Here is a 17,507-nt window from a genome sequence, read left to right on the forward strand (position 1 = left end):
GTTACTGGACAAGCTCAGCTCAACTAGAGCTCGATTTAGACTATTAAATTTTTCAATGAGTGATCAAAGCAGAATTCAAGCCCAAGTTTATAAACAACCTCTATGCATTTATTAATAACATAAATATATAATATGTAACTATATAAGGCATATTATAAAATATAATACATAACTATAGTTTATAAGTAACAAATTAACAATATGTTATTATATATAACTAGAGAGTATAAACTATGGTATATGTATAATGTGAACAAATAGTAAGTCTAATATATTCTATATAACTAAGTAACTATAATATAAGTATAATATATAACTATTGTTAACCATGTGTAATATGATATGATATATATATATGCTAGCTATTTAATATTGTTATATAGTTATATATTAACTATTAATAACTTAATATGTTAATTTAACATAATAAATATTGTTATCAAAGTACTATAATTAAGAGGGAGAAAATTAAATGTATCCGTAGAATAAATCACAAGGGATATCCAATTATTTTGTAAATGAAAACCAAGCAATCAATTATGTGAAATTATCTCAAATCATCAAATGTGTCCTTGAATCACAAAAGATATCCAAGAATCATTCCACACATAGAAAGGAAGTAAAACAATTGAAAGAATTAAATCAACTAAAATCGGATAATAAAAACTTACATGGAAGTATGTTGTTCTTCATCGATGAGGCTTCATCCTCAACGTTAGTTGAGGAATTAGCTACACATGATAAAAATAAAATCTAACCTAAAGAAAAACTAAACTAAGAGGGAGAAAATATATGGAATTTAGTTTCTGGTCTCTCTTCCTTTCTTCTCTCTTCCTCCCCTCTTTGGAAGAACAAAGCATGATATTTAAAGAGCTTGTAAGGTCTTTTTGGTACTTTCTTGGTGGTCTAGCTAAGGAAAGAAATCAGGTCTCCTTTAATTAATTGCTGCCAGGTCAGCGTGGAAAGACAATTCCGTGTTGCATGCTAAGCCTGGAAAGAAGATCGCCTTGTCTTGATTTGGTGCACAGCTACAGGTTTGGAAGGAGACTTCGGTGGTCCCAACTTGGAAAAAGGGTCGAGAGCAACTTCTTTAAACTTGGAAAGAATTTAAGTGGCGGCCATTGTTCCTGTTATGGAGAGAAAACGCTGCACCTTATTGAGAAGGAGACCGTGTCATTAATGCTTGTCGGTGCTGCAGGTTAATAAAGTCTGGTCCCAAAGTCATACAAGTCTTTTGAAGATCCAATCAAAGCAGGAAAAGAAAAACTCCAAATTCACACAGATTTGCGCTCTTTTATTGCGGGGCAATTTGGGCATAGAAAAAGTCCGAAATAGGAAAAACCTATTTCTGACTTATTTGTTTAATTTTTCATGATCTTTCCAACACCACTAAAATCAACGCAATCCGATTTTTGAGTCGAAAGTTATGATGAAAGTAAAGTGACATGCTCAATCAGGATTCTTTCCATAAATAAAGGATTTCGCCACTTTGTTGAAATCTTGGAATTTGGACGATTTTCTTCCACAACCTTTTTGCCAATAAGTGTAGAGTTGCTGCCCATTATGGAGGGAGATATGTGCTTGATTTGTTCCCCACAAGTCAAGAATTAAAATTGATTTGCACCTTCCTTGCATCTTTATGTCAATTCCATAAAAATAACGACATTATTTCTCAAAGACCTGCAAAACACTAAAATACCAAAACTAACAAAAAGTATTAGAAAATAACAAAACTAAGGGGTTAACAAAAATAAATTAAGGGGTCTAATTATACACTTTTTGGCACTCATCACAATACTTGAGTTTCTATAGGAAGGCAATCATCTTAAAACTGACCATAGAGTGTGATCTTAATAGTTTCTCCCTTTTTATTACTATTATTATTTCTCTATTTTTGATTAAGTTATCTTCACAAGTACTCATATTAGTTTCTATGTTATATGTGTAGTGTCAAGCAATCGGCATATACAATGGCAAACAATGAAGTGATCTTTAGGGTTTATTATAGGGGTCGGTTTGATCGGCGATATAGGTGCACATATGTTGGAGGGAATGTAGGGTTGTACGAAGAGTCTTATGACCTGGATCGTTTGTCTTTTATTGAGATCGAAACAGTAGTTAAAAAGTTTGGATACCAACTAGGTGACCTAGTTTACTATCGTGAACCCTATAAAGAATTAGATGATGGGTTGGTTCTATTAACATCTGACGAGGATGTCATCAAAATGGCTGATGCCTTTTTAGGCGAAAAACTTGTTATGCTTTACACGGTTTCTTTTGCAAATGTTGGTGATGAAGTAGTATGCCCAAATGTGGGTGAGGGTGAAGAGGGTGAGAATAGTGGAGATGAGGAAATGATGAGAAATATTTTAAATGACCCATACTGGAAGGTAGTGATGAGTGATGATGACGATGCATGGGATACTATTAATGAACCAATAGTTGGTACATCAACCCGTGGAGGTGAAACTTCCACATTTGGAGATGATTGGCATGATTTTATTGAGTTTGATAAGGAGGGTGTTGGTGAGAATGATGGAGATAGTGGTGATGAAGAGGGTGCCCATGGGGAGGCAGCTCAACCAGAGACCACTCATGTTGGTGGCTCATGCGGTCCGGTTACTTCGGCGGCCCAATTTTTGGATGACGATGAAGAGGATGAGGTATCCTCTAAGTTGGCCAGAAGTGATATTTTGATAACTCCTCCTAAAAGTGATGAGGAGTATGAGTCGATTAGTGGGGCTGAGTATGTTACTAGGACTTCTCAGTTTCAAGATGTGGACATGGAAGACTCGCATTTGGAGGTGGGCATGTCATTTGATTCGGCAGGTCAGTTCAAGAAAGCTGTGAGGGAATACAATTTGTTTAGGGGGAAGGATGTTGAGTTCACAAAAAATGATGGGGACCGGGTGATTGGAGTTTGTAGGAATAGGGCCATGGGTTGTCCTTGGAGAGTTTATGGTGCATCTGTATCGGGTGAGATGACTTTTTTGCTTAAGTCACTGAACCCTAACCATCGGTGTACAAGATGTTACAGGTCTTCGATTGTAAATTCTAGGTGGATTGCGGATAGGATGGTCCACAAATTCAAGACACAGCCAAACCATCCATTTGGTGAGGATGTGAAAAGGAGATGGAATGTGGAAGTCAGTTTTAGACAACTGTATAGGGCAAAGGAGAAGGCCAAAGAACAGATAGAAGGTAAGAACAAAGAACAGTACAACCGGTTATGGGACTATTGTGCAACTGTGAGGCAAACTAATAGAGTAAGTACAATGTTGATGAAAGTTGAAAGGCCTACTTTAGATGTCCCACCCACTTTTTAACGGTTGTATATGTCCTTGGCAGCATGTAAGGATGGTTTTAGACAGGCTTGTAGGCCTGTGATAGGTGTTGATGGCTGCTTTCTTAAGGGACGTTATGGGGGGCAACTATTGGCTGCTATTGGGAGAGATCTGAATGACAACATTTATTCCATTGCAATGGCTGTAGTTAAAGCTGAAACGAAGGACAGTTGGAGTTGGTTTCTAGAGACATTGGTGGCTGACCTTGGTCCAAATGGATCTATTGGGTGGACATTTATCTCAGACAGGCAGAAGGTATGTTTGTTTGCTAAGTTTGAATATTAAATTATTGTTGTTTCTACATACGTTTTCACTTATGCATTGATATTCGTGGTTGTAATTAACTATGTTGTTTTCTTAATTATTTGTCTTATGTTGTTTTGTGTCTAGGGTTTGATTCCAAGTTTGGAGGCAGTGCTACCAAGTGCCCCGCATCGCATATGCATGAGACATATGTATGCGAACTTTAGGGGAGATGGGCACAAAGGATTGGTGCTGAAGGACAAGTTGTGGAGAGCAGCTGCTGGCCTACACCATTAATGGATTCAACAGGGAAATGGCGGAGTTGAAGAAATTGAGTCCGGCTGCTCATGATTATGTGGAGAAGATTGACCCACATATCTGGGCTAGGGCTTTTGTTGACACAGCCCCAAAGTGCGATTTAATAATGAACAACCTATGTGAATGCTTCAATTTGTACATTATCAAAGCTCGGGACAAGACAATCATTACCATGCTAGAGATGATTAGGAAGAAATTAATGCAGTGGTACCAAAAGAAAAGGCAAGGAATAAAGGAGTATACTGGGGAATGGTGCACCAAGATATTGGCAAAGTTGGAAGAATGTGGAAAGAATGCTGAAGAGTGCACTGCTCAGTGTGCTGGGGAGGGACTATTTGAAGTGGAGTGTAGAAAGGGCACATTTGTCGTTGACCTGATGCATCGTACTTGTGGGTGCAGGTAATGGGACATGACTGGCATCCCATGCCCACATGCCATCTCTGCCATATTATATCATTCTGCCAAACCTGAACAGTATCTGCATCGGTATTATAGTGTTGAGAGTTACAAGAAGGCTTACGACCCAATGATATACCCAGTGCCAAGCGAAGACCAATGGGTAAGAACTGGCCAAGATGAAGTGGATCCACCTACTGTTAGAGCTACACCAGGCAAGCCGAAGAAGGTTAGGAGAAGGGGTCCGGATGAGCCAAGAAATTTACATTACATGAGGAAGGGTGGTGTAACAATGAGATGCTCAAAGTGCAGGGCGGCTGGCCACAACGCCAGGACTTGCCCTAGTAGGAAAAAAGTGTCCACTCAAAGCAGTTCGCGGGCAAGTATACCCACGAGCACTGCAACTGAGTTGACACAGTTGACATTTGTTGATGTAAGTCTATTTCCTAAATATATGTTTATAATAAAATGCAATTGCCAACCGAGTTAATGATTTTACTAACTTGTTTGTTTTATGTTGCAGATTCCTTCTCAGCAAGTTCCTGATGATTCACAGCCTACACAGCCTTCTGCACCTGCACAGCCTATTTCAAGGCCCAAAAAAAGACATGCATCTATTGCTTTTATTGTAGGTATCAGTAACTTTTTTTATTACAAATATATATGTGTTATTTCTAATTGTTTTATGTTGCATATGCAGCCTGCTTCTACCAAAAGGTGTAAGACAACTCCAGCTCCCTCAGCGCATACTCGGGCATCACCTAAAGGAAACCAAAAAGTTGTAAGTAAATACAGATTTACACATATACCCCTATAGGTAAATAGACTTTGAATTACTAACTCATCATGTGTTTCACAGGTAAGGAAGTCCACAACTGCCCATGTTAGACAGAAGACATTAGGCCTTAAATCTAGTGCTGCAAAACCTACCAGGATGTCTAATAGGATGTTAACAACATTTAAGGAGCCCAATCCCAACAATGAGATACCAACTATTGACCTCACTTTTGATGCTGGTCAACCAGCAACTACACCAGCAGTGATCACTCGGGAATCGGTCAGAGCATCCGGAGTTGTCATTCGAGAACCAGCAAGGAGGTCAACAAGAGTGGTGGTACCAACAGAGGAGAAAGGTCTACAGCGAAAGGAAGCTAAAAACAAAGGGAAAAGACCAATATAGCAGCCTTGATTGGCTGTTGGAAACTGTGTTTGGTTGATGTTTCAGTTGGGTGGTGTTGGTTGTTGGAAGTATGAATGACAAATTCTGTTATGGGTTGTGTTTATGAAGTAACTTTTGTTGTTGTTGGAAGTGTAAGAAGAACAAGTAGGCCTAAGTTATGTATGAAGTGACAATTTATGTTGTTGGTTGTGTTTATGAAGTAACTTTTGATGTTGGTTGTGTTTATGATGTAACATCATAAAATTTGTTGTTGTTGTAATTATGGACTATGTTGGTTTGGTGTTGTATAATGTTGTTGGTTGTGTTTATTTTCTATTTGTGGTTGTTGTTGTAGGTATGGACTTGATGGGTTTTTGGGAGGACTATTTCTTGGTGTTGGTTGTGTTTGGAGATGAGCTATTTGTTGATTGATTTATATGTGGTGTTTGGAAATGTCTTGTGATTTTTATACAACTATTTTAATTGGTTGAGAGCAAGTTGTTAAATCTACAAGGAAGAATGAACTGATTTACAATCACCAATACCAAATTACATGACATATAATGTTACAGGGTAATTATATTTTCCCCCATGAACTACCAGTAATTGTCAAAATGCCTTCATTAACTTACAACCCTCACCAAAATAGGCCATTGAACTACCATATGGTACCAGCCGAATTCCTATTAATGCTACCACTTTGTTGTTACATATTTACAAATACACTATTAATTACAAAGTTACATATCCAAATTGTCATTCCAAACACACTAGTAATTAAAAGGTTACAAACCCACTTGCCATTCCAAAGTGAGTCAAGTGACATTTAAGAACAAGACATTTTTTTTCATGATAGCCGATTGTAGGACAAATGTCCATTACATGCACCATAATAGTTGCCCCAAAACACACCTACGAAGACAACAAAAAAAATCCATGAAAATGCCAAAAGTTGACTATTTGTCTTCAAAACTTTCACTTGCATGTCATATCGAACTACTTCAATCTCTAGCTTGGCCTTCAATTCTGCAACCTCTTTGTTCAGCGTCGCGTCCCTGTGTTGCAGATGATCCAACACTCGTTTCGCATGGTTGCACATCTCAGTATCTTTCCATTGGAAGAATTCACATGAGCGACCAGCCTATTCAAATTAGAGGCCATATAAACAAGGGTTAGTTTATCAATTCTAAAAAAATTCAACAAAATCATATCTTCTAAAGTCAAGACACCCATCAACTTTGCACCTTACATTTAAACATACCTTCATTTGTTTAGCGAAGTCTATGAGAATTTGCTTATGAATGCAATTTGTGCTACCCTAAGCTATAATCCCCCATATCACAGATTTGAAAGCTAAATATATACATAAATTCTACCTAAAAGATGGGAATTTAAATTGAAGAGTACAATACCTTATATTATTACAATGATGTAAACATTTTAAGAACATGAAAGAATAAGAATAAAACCCTAGGCTAGGTTACATGAGCTTATTAATTTAAGAAACGTGAAATTCTAACTTAATGTTTGAGTTGAATATAAATTATCTACCATAACTTTAAAATGATATGCATACCCAAACATTTATAAAATTTGGCTTTGATCCATCATGGTTTATCAAAGTTTGAATGCATCCAAACAAATGTTTGGACTTTGTCATAACACTTTTGTCATCGTTATGTTTAATGTTACTTCTTCTTTCTTTTTCTTTTTTTATTTCCCAGTAGGTAGATAATATAATTTGTTAAAGGGTAAATGTTAGTTCATCAATATTAGCAATCAATATTAGCAGAAGCAGGAGTACTTATGTTCATATTGTAAACGCAAGTGTTTAAAAATTGAAACACGTGAAAAAAAATAGCATGAATGTGTTATATTCTGCATTGTACACATGGTTAACCCCAAACATATTCATTCACCCCAAATATTACTAATTTCAATTCCAACCACATATTGCCTGATAGCACACTTGAAAATATCACTTTGTTAAACTAGTTATATTCTTTAATTCTCTAACAAATACAGAAAACAACTAAACAATTTTTTTCTTAAAAAAAAAAAAATAGTCAATGAATCAACTTCAAAAACGGGATTCAAACACATGAAAAAATTCAAATGGCATTCGGCTCATAGAGACAATGGTTAAAAATTCAAACTGGATCTAAGATCTAAACTTTCAAACCCTAAAAATATTACCCATTGTCTACAAAATAAAAGAGAAGAACTCATCACGTCCCTATAACACAACCAACCGAAATTATCTGAAATCTAAACTTTCAAACCCTAAAGAAAATTACCCATTGTCTACAAAATAGAAGAGAAGAACCCATCATGTCCGAAATCACGTCTGAAATTTACAGATCTATGAAAAAAATTCTTACCTCGTAGTTAACACAACCGTAAAACAGTTTGCCGAAGTTATCCTCAGTGAAGGAAGTCTTCAAAGGTGCAGGTACTCTACAACGGCACATGGGCTCCCCAGAAGTTGCTTTGCTTTTCGGTGAACACAACATTGTTGGTCTTCAAAAAGTAGCCTCCTCCTCCTCTCTCTTGCTTGTTACCTCCTCCTCTTCTCTTGTGCTCTTGCTGTTTGAAGTTGAAATGGGAGACAAGCTTCAAAAAGAGACATGTAGCTTGTCTTTATTTCGTTTTTTTTTTTTAAAATTTTTTTTCCTTTTTTCTTCTTTAGTTTTTATTCATAATCGTTTAACCTCAGCATCTAAGGGCAAAAGGGGCATGAAAAATGCTTGGACGGCACGTGAACCGCACATGACCCGTTGACCGTCTATTTTAACCACTTTGAATAACGGAAGGGGGCAAAGTATGTAACTGTGGTAGTTGAATGCTCTATTTTGGTCAAGTTGGTAGTTCGTGGGGGGTATCTGTAAAAGTTGGTATTTCATGGGGGGAAAAGGTAATTACCCCTAAAATTAATTATTTATTCCACTATGACCTATTATTATTTTCTAAAGACCCATTAGAAATATTTTATTATTCTAATTCCATTATTTTATCTTAACTCATTCTTACATTGATAATATAAATATTGTTACTTAAAATCTAACTATTGGTCACATCTAATTAATAAATATAATTTATTAATTTGCTAAGTCACCTATTTATTTTCTTGGTCTTTACAACCCTAGTACACGGGGCGTAACAGTGTACATGTGCCCTATTATGAAAAATTAGTTATAAACATATATGTATATTTATATGTTTTAGAGAAGAGCATATGCTCTTTATTGAAAATTGTATTTTATTTAACTTAACTTAGGGGCGCCTTACGCTTATTTATAAAGCTTTCTTACTTATCAAAAAAAAAAATTGTATTTTATTTAATTAGCGATATGAGATAAAGATGTTTTGAAGGATTTTCAAGAAATTAAGTGTTTTAAGAGAGATTTTAAAGAAAAACGAATTCAACCCAACTGTTTTCTAGTTGGAGATTTACTTACTGAGCCTTTTAGCTCATTCAGTTTACTCTTTTGTTTTCATGTCTTGAGCAAGGACTAGGTGGCTGGGATGTGGGGCTAGGATATCCATAAAGAATATATCATGAACGATTTTTCTTCAAATCAAGCCTCCACTCATTACAGCAAAAATCATCCTACCCAAAACCTTAATTACAATGACAAACAGCAAATGAGACAAAGGGTCCCTTTGTCTCAACCCACGGGAGCTACTAAAAACATCAATGGGAGTGTCGTTCACCAAAACCAAGAAGCGCATTGAGAATATACAATGAGCTATACAAGAGCACCATTTTCCCCCCAAAACCACACCTCAACATTTACAGCAGAAAATCCCAACTAACATGATCGTAGGCTTTTTTTTAAGTCTAGCTTGCAAAGCATTCCCAGCTCCCAAGATCTAATTCTACAATTAAGGCATTCATTGGCATTAAGAATTAGATCTGGGGAGCCAGGTGTAATACTCTTGTTCAAGATGAGATTTCTCCTTAAACTTGTTCAAGATGAGATTTCTTCTTAAAATCTAGGAAAATGCAAGCTTTGAAAGAGAAATGAGCAAAAGAGAGGCATATAAAAAGTAATTAACAAAAGCACGAGCAAAAATATGAATCAAAATCAACGATGTATAGGATAGCCTTCCAAAAAACGCATACTTGATGTCTTTCTTTCCACTTTAGGAAAAAGCTGCTTCCTAGGAGTTCAAAAATGTGATCTCTCATTTCATCATTTGTCACAAGTAAACACTTGACTTTGACTGCAGCATATAGCCAATACCTGAATTATATAAGTCATGATACGGAAATCTTGAAAAAAAAATAATAATAATAATACAAGGACAGTATATACAAGCTATGAAAAAAGATGAACTCTTATTTCATAAATTCAAGATCCAAAGGACATCAAAATGGTAATTGTTTAAGCAGCCTCTTTTTGATTTTTATATATTTTTTTTTTCTCAATGAGTGCTGGATGCACATATATCACTTAGATCTTCAAATGGAGTATATTAAAGGAAAAAATTGTGAAAGAAAAAAGTTGTCAGATATTTAATCATAAAAACTTTAGCTAAAATGACAAAATAAAGTACATTTACACACACAGAGACAAGCACTGATTTAAGGGTTTATACCAATCATCATTATAACCAGTTGGTGTCATATAAAGAACGCCTTTATCCATCCACTCCTCTACCAGCTTTCTGTGGGAAGGATTTTCCAGAAGTGACCCAAGGCGTTTATTATGCAAGACAACCAGTGGCCATTTGTTTCCGCTCCTATTGTACAATTCTTTAACAACAGCATCAAGCTGCTCTATAGAAATTTTCAAAACATAACCATAAATGAAACATATAAATTAGTGGTTAGATAGAATAAGAGAAGGGAAGAAAAAAAAGGGGTGGGGGGTGGAAGAGAACCCAACTTAAGCCATACAACCTGAGAAACACTGAATCCACCATCTGCAAAGTTTTGTTGGTACGTAGAGTCCAATATTTGCTCCATCAACTATAAATTCAAAACTAGCATGTTTTTCCAGCCAACCCTTTAATAAAGGATTAAAAAAAAAAAGGTAAATTAAGTAAAGATAGGATATAAAATCAAGTTACTAAAGATAAAGGACAGTGAAGTACATTCATACGTTGTTTTGGAATGGAGAAAACAAAAATAAACCTTTACTATACCAAAGATTAAATGGTCTATGAGCTTGACAATGCACAATAGACTGAGAAAACCAAGAACACATAAGTTATGTGGTCCACGAGTTAAACTACATTGGAACCAGACTAAACAAGTATCATCCTTTGATCTGAAAAATCAGAACCAACAATTATGTTGGTGATAGGAGCACACAAATTCAACTAAGTCGACGAATGTCAAGCAGCAATTTCCTTAATCTGTTTCTTGATCCTTGTAATTTCTATATATATAACTGACATTCCTCCTCAAACAAATCTGCTACAAACTAACCTCAACATTCTAAGTAACCCATCATCTTAAATCCTTAAAAAAACTCATAGCAATCGATTGCTTACCTGAAACTCCCTAAAGTTCGCCTTGACCTCCCTTTCCATAGCCAACGCAACAACTGATTGCGCAAACCTCTTCGTCTCTGCATCATCTATATCCACACACGCCAATTGCTCCCCACAACCTCTACACCGCCCAGCTGAATCTACATTTGCTCTCTTCACAACCCAATCCCCCTTCCCAATCCACCCCAAACCATGCCATCCTCCCCCGTTGTCAAGTTTCACATAGTGTTGAGGGAAAAACTGATATTATTACTGGAATGAGTAAAGTGAATACAAATGAGGTCTGCTTACATATATATACTAACGAATGAAAGCTAACTAAAGAAACTAAATCAGTTACAACTCAACAAACAGCATAGTGAAATAACTAAAGCTATCTAACTACTTTAGCTATACAGAAAAAATACTCTTTTCTATCTCTAATACTCCCCCTCAAGATGGATGATAAAGATCTTTAACAAACATCTTGGACAATAAGTGATGAAAAGCAGCACATCCATGGGATTTAGTCTGGAGATCAGCAAGCTGGTATTGAGAAGAAACATGAAAAGTCTTAATCAAACCGAGATGAATCTTCTCTCGAACAAGATAACAGTCTATCTCTATGTGTTTCGTTCGTTCGTGATACACGGGATTTGCAGCAATATGCAGAGTTGCTTGACTGTCACAATAGAGAAAAGCTGCATGTATATGAGGAATAAGAAAATCCTTAAACAAGGAAAACAACCACATGATTTCACAAGAAGCTGAGGCCATTGACCGATACTCAGCTTCAGCAGAAGATCGAGACACTGTTAGCTGTTTCTTAGACTTCCAAGAGATAAGGGAGTCACCAAGAAAAGCATAAAAACCAGTGATTGATCTTCTAGTGTCCACACAAGCCGCCCAATCAGAATCACAAAACACTTTGAGCTGGAAATTAGACTTTGCCGGAAAAAATAAACCTTGTGCTGGAGCATTTTTAATGTACCTTAAGACCCTATTTACAGCATCAAGATGAGGTTGTCTCGGGCTATCCATGAATTGACTAAGGATCTGAACTGAGAAGGCAAGATCAGGCCTTGTGATGGTCAAATATAGCAGACGACCAATCAGCCTCCTGTAAAGAGTAGTATCCGAAAGCAAGGTACCCTCTTCTCTGGACAGTTTAAGATTTTGCTCCATTGGAAACTGTACTGGTTTTGAAGCTAAACAACCATAATCTTCTAACACTTCAAGAGCATACTTGCGTTGACACACAAAAATACCAGCAGAAGATCTTGCAATTTCTAATCCAAGAAAGTACTTTAAAGATCCTAAATCCTTGAGTTTAAATCTCTCATTTAGCAAGGAAACAAATGAAGAAATGGCATTTGAATCATTACTGGCAATAGCTACATCATCAACATAAACCAACAAAGCAACAAATGAAGAACCTTGAAGCCGGGTGAAAAGTGAGTAATCAGCTTTAGACTGTACAAAACTGAGATCAATGAGAATGGAGGAAAACTTTGAAAACCATTGTCTCATGGCTTGCTTCAAGCCATAAAGAGATTTGGTAAGACGACACACTTTGGACTCCCCCTTAACCCCAAAACCAAGAGGCATAGACATATAAACTTCTTCATGAAGGTCTCTATGCAAGAAAGCATTATTTACATCCAGTTGATGTAAAAACTAGTTCTTGGCAGCAGCAAGGGCTAAGAAACTTCGAACAGTAGTCATTTTAGCTACGGGTGAAAAAGTATCATGATAATCCAAACCCTCCTTTTGAGTATACCCTTTTGCTACTAGCCTAGCCTTATATCTTTCAATACTACCATCAGCCTTATGCTTAATTTTGTACACCCATTTACAACCAAAAGGGTGTTTATTAGGTGGAAGGTCACATACAACCCAAGTATGATTAGTTTTAAGAGCTGAAATCTCAGCAGACATTGCATCACGCCAATGATCAAATTTAATAGCTTGGTGATAAAATTTTGGTTCAGGTTGAGAAGAAATGGAAAGGAAAAAGTGTTTATAAGTAGGAGACAATTTATTGTAAGAAAGATAAGAAGATAAGGAGTAAGGAATACCTGAATTAGATGCTGTGGAGGATGGCAAAGAAGATGCTAACTGACAATGAAAGTCCTGCAAATACTGAGGCGTAGTTCGAGTTCTAGTAGATTTTCTAATAAAGGATGGGGGTATGTCAAGAATAGGAGAAGGAACTGAAGAGGCAATAGGCTGAGATGGAGAAAATGAGGAAGAAGAAGGTTGATAAGGTAAGGAAGAGGAATTTAGGAATGAAAAAGAAGAAGATGATTGATCTAAAGAAACATTAAAACCAGGTATGGGAACTGGTAAAGAAACAGGAAATTCTAAGGAAGAAGGAAAAGGTTGAAGAAAACAACCATCAACAGAAGAATTAGTGAGATTTAAAGCAAAGATGTTCATGAAAAACAGAATCTCTAGATATGACAATAGACTTGGTATGCAAATTATAAAACTTGTATCCTTTTGTGCCAAATGGATAGCCAGTGAAAACGCAAGGGGTGGCTCTTGGATCAAATTTAGTACGGTGCCTAGATATAGTGGAAATTTAAGCAAGGCAACCAAAAACTCGAAGGTGATCATAAGATGCAGAAACAGAATATAACATGTCATGAGGAGTTTTGTTAAACAAAAGAGGAGTCGGAATTCTGTTTATGAGATGAGCAGCAGTTAATATGCAATCACCCCAAAAAGAAAGAGGAACTTGAGATTGGAATTTTAAAGCTCTAGCAACATTGAGTAGGTGTTGATGTTTCCGCTCCACAACTGCATTTTGTTGTGGAGTTTCAACTAAGTTGATGAATGGTGCCATGAAGAGAAAAAAAATTCATCCATTTTGAATTCAGAACCATTATCAGTACGGATACATTTAATCGAAAGATTAAATTGAGTATGAACAAGACTAAAGAAAGATTGAAGAAGTGAACGAGTTTGAGATTTGTGTTTCATCGAATGCACCCAAGTAAAACAAGTGTAATCATCGACAATAGTGAGAAAAAAATGTGATCCATTTATTGAACAAGTGGCCATTGGCCACCAACTGAAATGGCATACAAGTAGTAGAATTATGTACAGGAAAAGGTAAACGATGTTGTCTAGCTAAAGGACATATTGAACAAGTGTCCTTGGAAGTACAAGGAATGGCAGAAACATTAGTATGCAGAAATTGCATTCTAGAAACAGAAGGATGTCCTAATCTATAGTGCCATACATTAGACATAGAAGTCTTTATTGAGCTAGAACAAATAGGAGAAGATATGGATGAAGATGAAGAAACCTACGAATGCTGCAGCAAATAGAATAAGCCACCATCTTCCATACCCACTCTAATCGTCCTCCAAGGGCACAAATTCTAGATGAAGCAAAAAACCAACAAGGAAATTTAAGCAGGCTTTAAGAAATTTAATGAGTTTGCTAGTAGAAATAAGATTGAAAGTAAATGATGGAACACATAGCACTTCAGTCAATGTAAGATTTTCTGAAATAAAAACTGTGCCTATATGTATAACAGGAACAATTGAACGATTAGGCAGTTTGACAAAATGAGAAGCAACAGCAATAATGGTTGTGAATAACGAAGGACAATTGATCATATGATCAGTTGCCCCTGTGTCAATTATCCAGGGTGTACGATGTGAATTAAAAAATGAAGGTTTTGGATGAAAAGCTGAAAAAAAATACTGAATATCTAGGATCAAGATTGAAAAAAGAAGAAATAGGACCTGACACCTAAGAGGAGGTGGAGGCTGAAGGTGTAGAGGAAGATGCACGAATACTACCTGCCATGTTTGCAGATGAAGAAGTATGGAAGACAGCAGATTGATGTTGTAGAAGGGATAGAAGTTGCTGACATTGATCTGGAGTAATAGTCAGCTGAGGTACGGCTTGTAAAACCTCATTCTGTTGAGTGGAAATGAAAGAATCACCACTAGTATCTTGTACATGATTGGCAAAGTGCACAAAAGGTTTCTTGATGCTCTTAGTGAACTTGAAGCCTGGAGGAAAACCGTGTAGACGGTAACATTTTTCAGCAGTATGGTCAGGGACAACACAGTAAACAAATAGACTTCTCCTTGCGATAAGGCTGTTTAGGAAGCCTAGCCTTAGAATCATCAGATCTTGTCATGAGAGCAGTAGACTCAAGACCAAATGATTGTGTTTTAAGAGAAATTTCTTGTTGTTTCTCTTCTTGGACAACTAGAGAGAAGACTTTGTTGACAAAAGGCAACGGCTCCATGAACAGGATTTGTCCACGAATAGCTGCAAAAGACTCGTTGAGTCCCATAAGAAACTGGTATACGTACTGCTGATGGTAGTAATCGGCCACAACCTTCATTCCACCACAGGAACATGGAGGAATCGGCCGAGAGTTACAAGGCTCGTCCCAGAGTGACTTAAGCTGAGTAAAATAAGAACTTACAGAGCAATTTTGCTGTGCAAGGGCTGAAATGGATTTTTGAAGCTAGAAAACTCTAGGACCATTCTTCTGAGAGAATCTTTCTTTCAGGTCGAGCCACATCTCTCGACGTGTATCGATGTAAATCACGCTGGCAGCGATTTCTTTAGAAACAGAATTACGAATCCAGGACAAAATCATATTGTTGCAGCGCACCCAAGCATGGTGCTCAGCTCCCGTCTTGATCGAAGGTGGAAGGGATCCATCAAAAAACGCCAATTTATTCTTGGCAGTTAGAGCCATAAGCATAGAACGGCTTCAGGTGTTGTAATTCTCACTGATTAATGGTTGAGAAACAAGAATCGCGCCCGGACTCTCACTGTGCGGCAAGTAAAACAGACTTGCAGGATTGTTGAAAAAAGAAGGATTAATGGTGAATTCGAGTGGCGGAGTAGTGCCAGATGAATGATTTTCAGGAGTTGCAGAAGGAATTTTAGTGTGAGGAATATCCGAAGAAGGAAATTGGGAAGAACTAGGGATTTCGGTCGCCATGGTCATAGGCTTTGATACCATGTCAAGTTTCACACAGTGTTGAGGGAAAAACGGATATTATTACTGGAATGAGTAAAGTGAATACAAATGAGGTCAGCTTACATATATATACTAACGAATGAAAGCCAACTAAAGAAACTAAATCAATTACAACTCACAAACAGAATAACGAAATAACTAAAGCTATCTAACTACTTTAGCTATACAGAAAAAATACTCTTTTCTATCTTTAATACCCGTTCCTCAACACCACCTCTTCCAGCCTCCCCACCTCCGAATTCACCTCTCCCACCTCCCTAGCCTTCCCACTGCTGAACCAATTCTCGATAAAATTTGCCGTCGATTTGCCAACGCTCCTCACCGAATTCCTCAACTTATGCAAATACCCATAAAACGTTACAAGCATGAAGTGTCATGTCATTGTACATCATCAAATTCAAGGTGACTGTTTTGCATGTCATGCATGTAGCACTTCAAAGAGCTTCTCCTAAATTTGTCATTTATTTATTCCACATCTTCTTCATGGTTTACTATATGTTGTTATAATTCCAATCTTCTTTCTTGTTTCGGAAGTAGTTGAGCAATAGACAAAAGTGGGATGACAAGCATCGACAGTGGACAGAGTATTTCAAGTATCGTGTACGTTATTGAGTTTTTGAGGTTTGCTTGTGGGGATGATAATACAAACGGGACCATTTGTTGTCCATGTTAAAAGCGTGCCAATCGCATGACATTGCATCCAATGAGGTGTACGATCTTTTGATGACAATTGGGAATTTTCAAAGTCACATACCTTGGTATGCTCATATTTGGAATTGCGTTGAGAAATAAAACTTTGATTTATAGAAAAGTCAAAAACAATTTTTTTAGAAAAAGCTTCATTTTCAAGTTTTATCAAAATACAATTTTCGGGTTTTTTTAGGGATAAACACTTTTTTGTCCCTGTAGTATAACTCTTTTATTTTTTGCTCCCTGTGATTTATTAATTTGTATCGCAGATGGTACGTTTGCTTTGGCTAAAGTCGACGGATCGAGATGGTACATATTCCGTCCAAAATCTAATGGTTATCCACGTCAGTGCCACTAAATACCCTTAAAAACTCGACACTTGCCCCAGATGCCACGTAAGTCGCCACATTAGTGCCATGTCACTGCCATATATATATATATATATATTAAAAGCTTTAAAAAATGAATAATAATAATAATAAAAAAAAGAACACAAGAAGGGGTGGCTGAGCCACCTCCTTGGACAAAATGGGGGTGTCTAGCCAAATAGGAAAAAAAAATAAAACAAAAAACAAAATAGAAGAAGAAAGAAATTTAGGGGGTTTGGCCTATGAGGGTGGCCGAACCACTTAAAAAATAAAAATAAAAATAGGAGATTTGGCCTTTGAAGCCACCCCCAAACCAAATGGGGGGGCTCTTGGGGGTGAGATGTAATATTTGTCTAAGAGACAAATTAATATTTGTCTTATTGTCCAAGAGTTCAATTATTTTTTCATACAGTTTTTATTTTGCTTTCATTAATTTCACATCTTTATTTTCAACATATAAATTAATAATATTATATTCAAAATAT

General features: G+C 36.7%; 1 pseudogene; it reads right to left on the minus strand.

Annotated features, from left to right (window-relative positions):
- Positions 1-9,363: 9,363 nt before the first annotated feature.
- LOC133876719 (proteinaceous RNase P 2-like) overlaps positions 9,364-17,507 on the minus strand; it is a 102,242-nt pseudogene continuing 94,098 nt past the window's right edge.

Source organism: Alnus glutinosa, chromosome 9, assembly GCF_958979055.1.
Source record: "Alnus glutinosa chromosome 9, dhAlnGlut1.1, whole genome shotgun sequence".
Classification (NCBI taxonomy): Eukaryota; Viridiplantae; Streptophyta; class Magnoliopsida; order Fagales; family Betulaceae; genus Alnus; species Alnus glutinosa.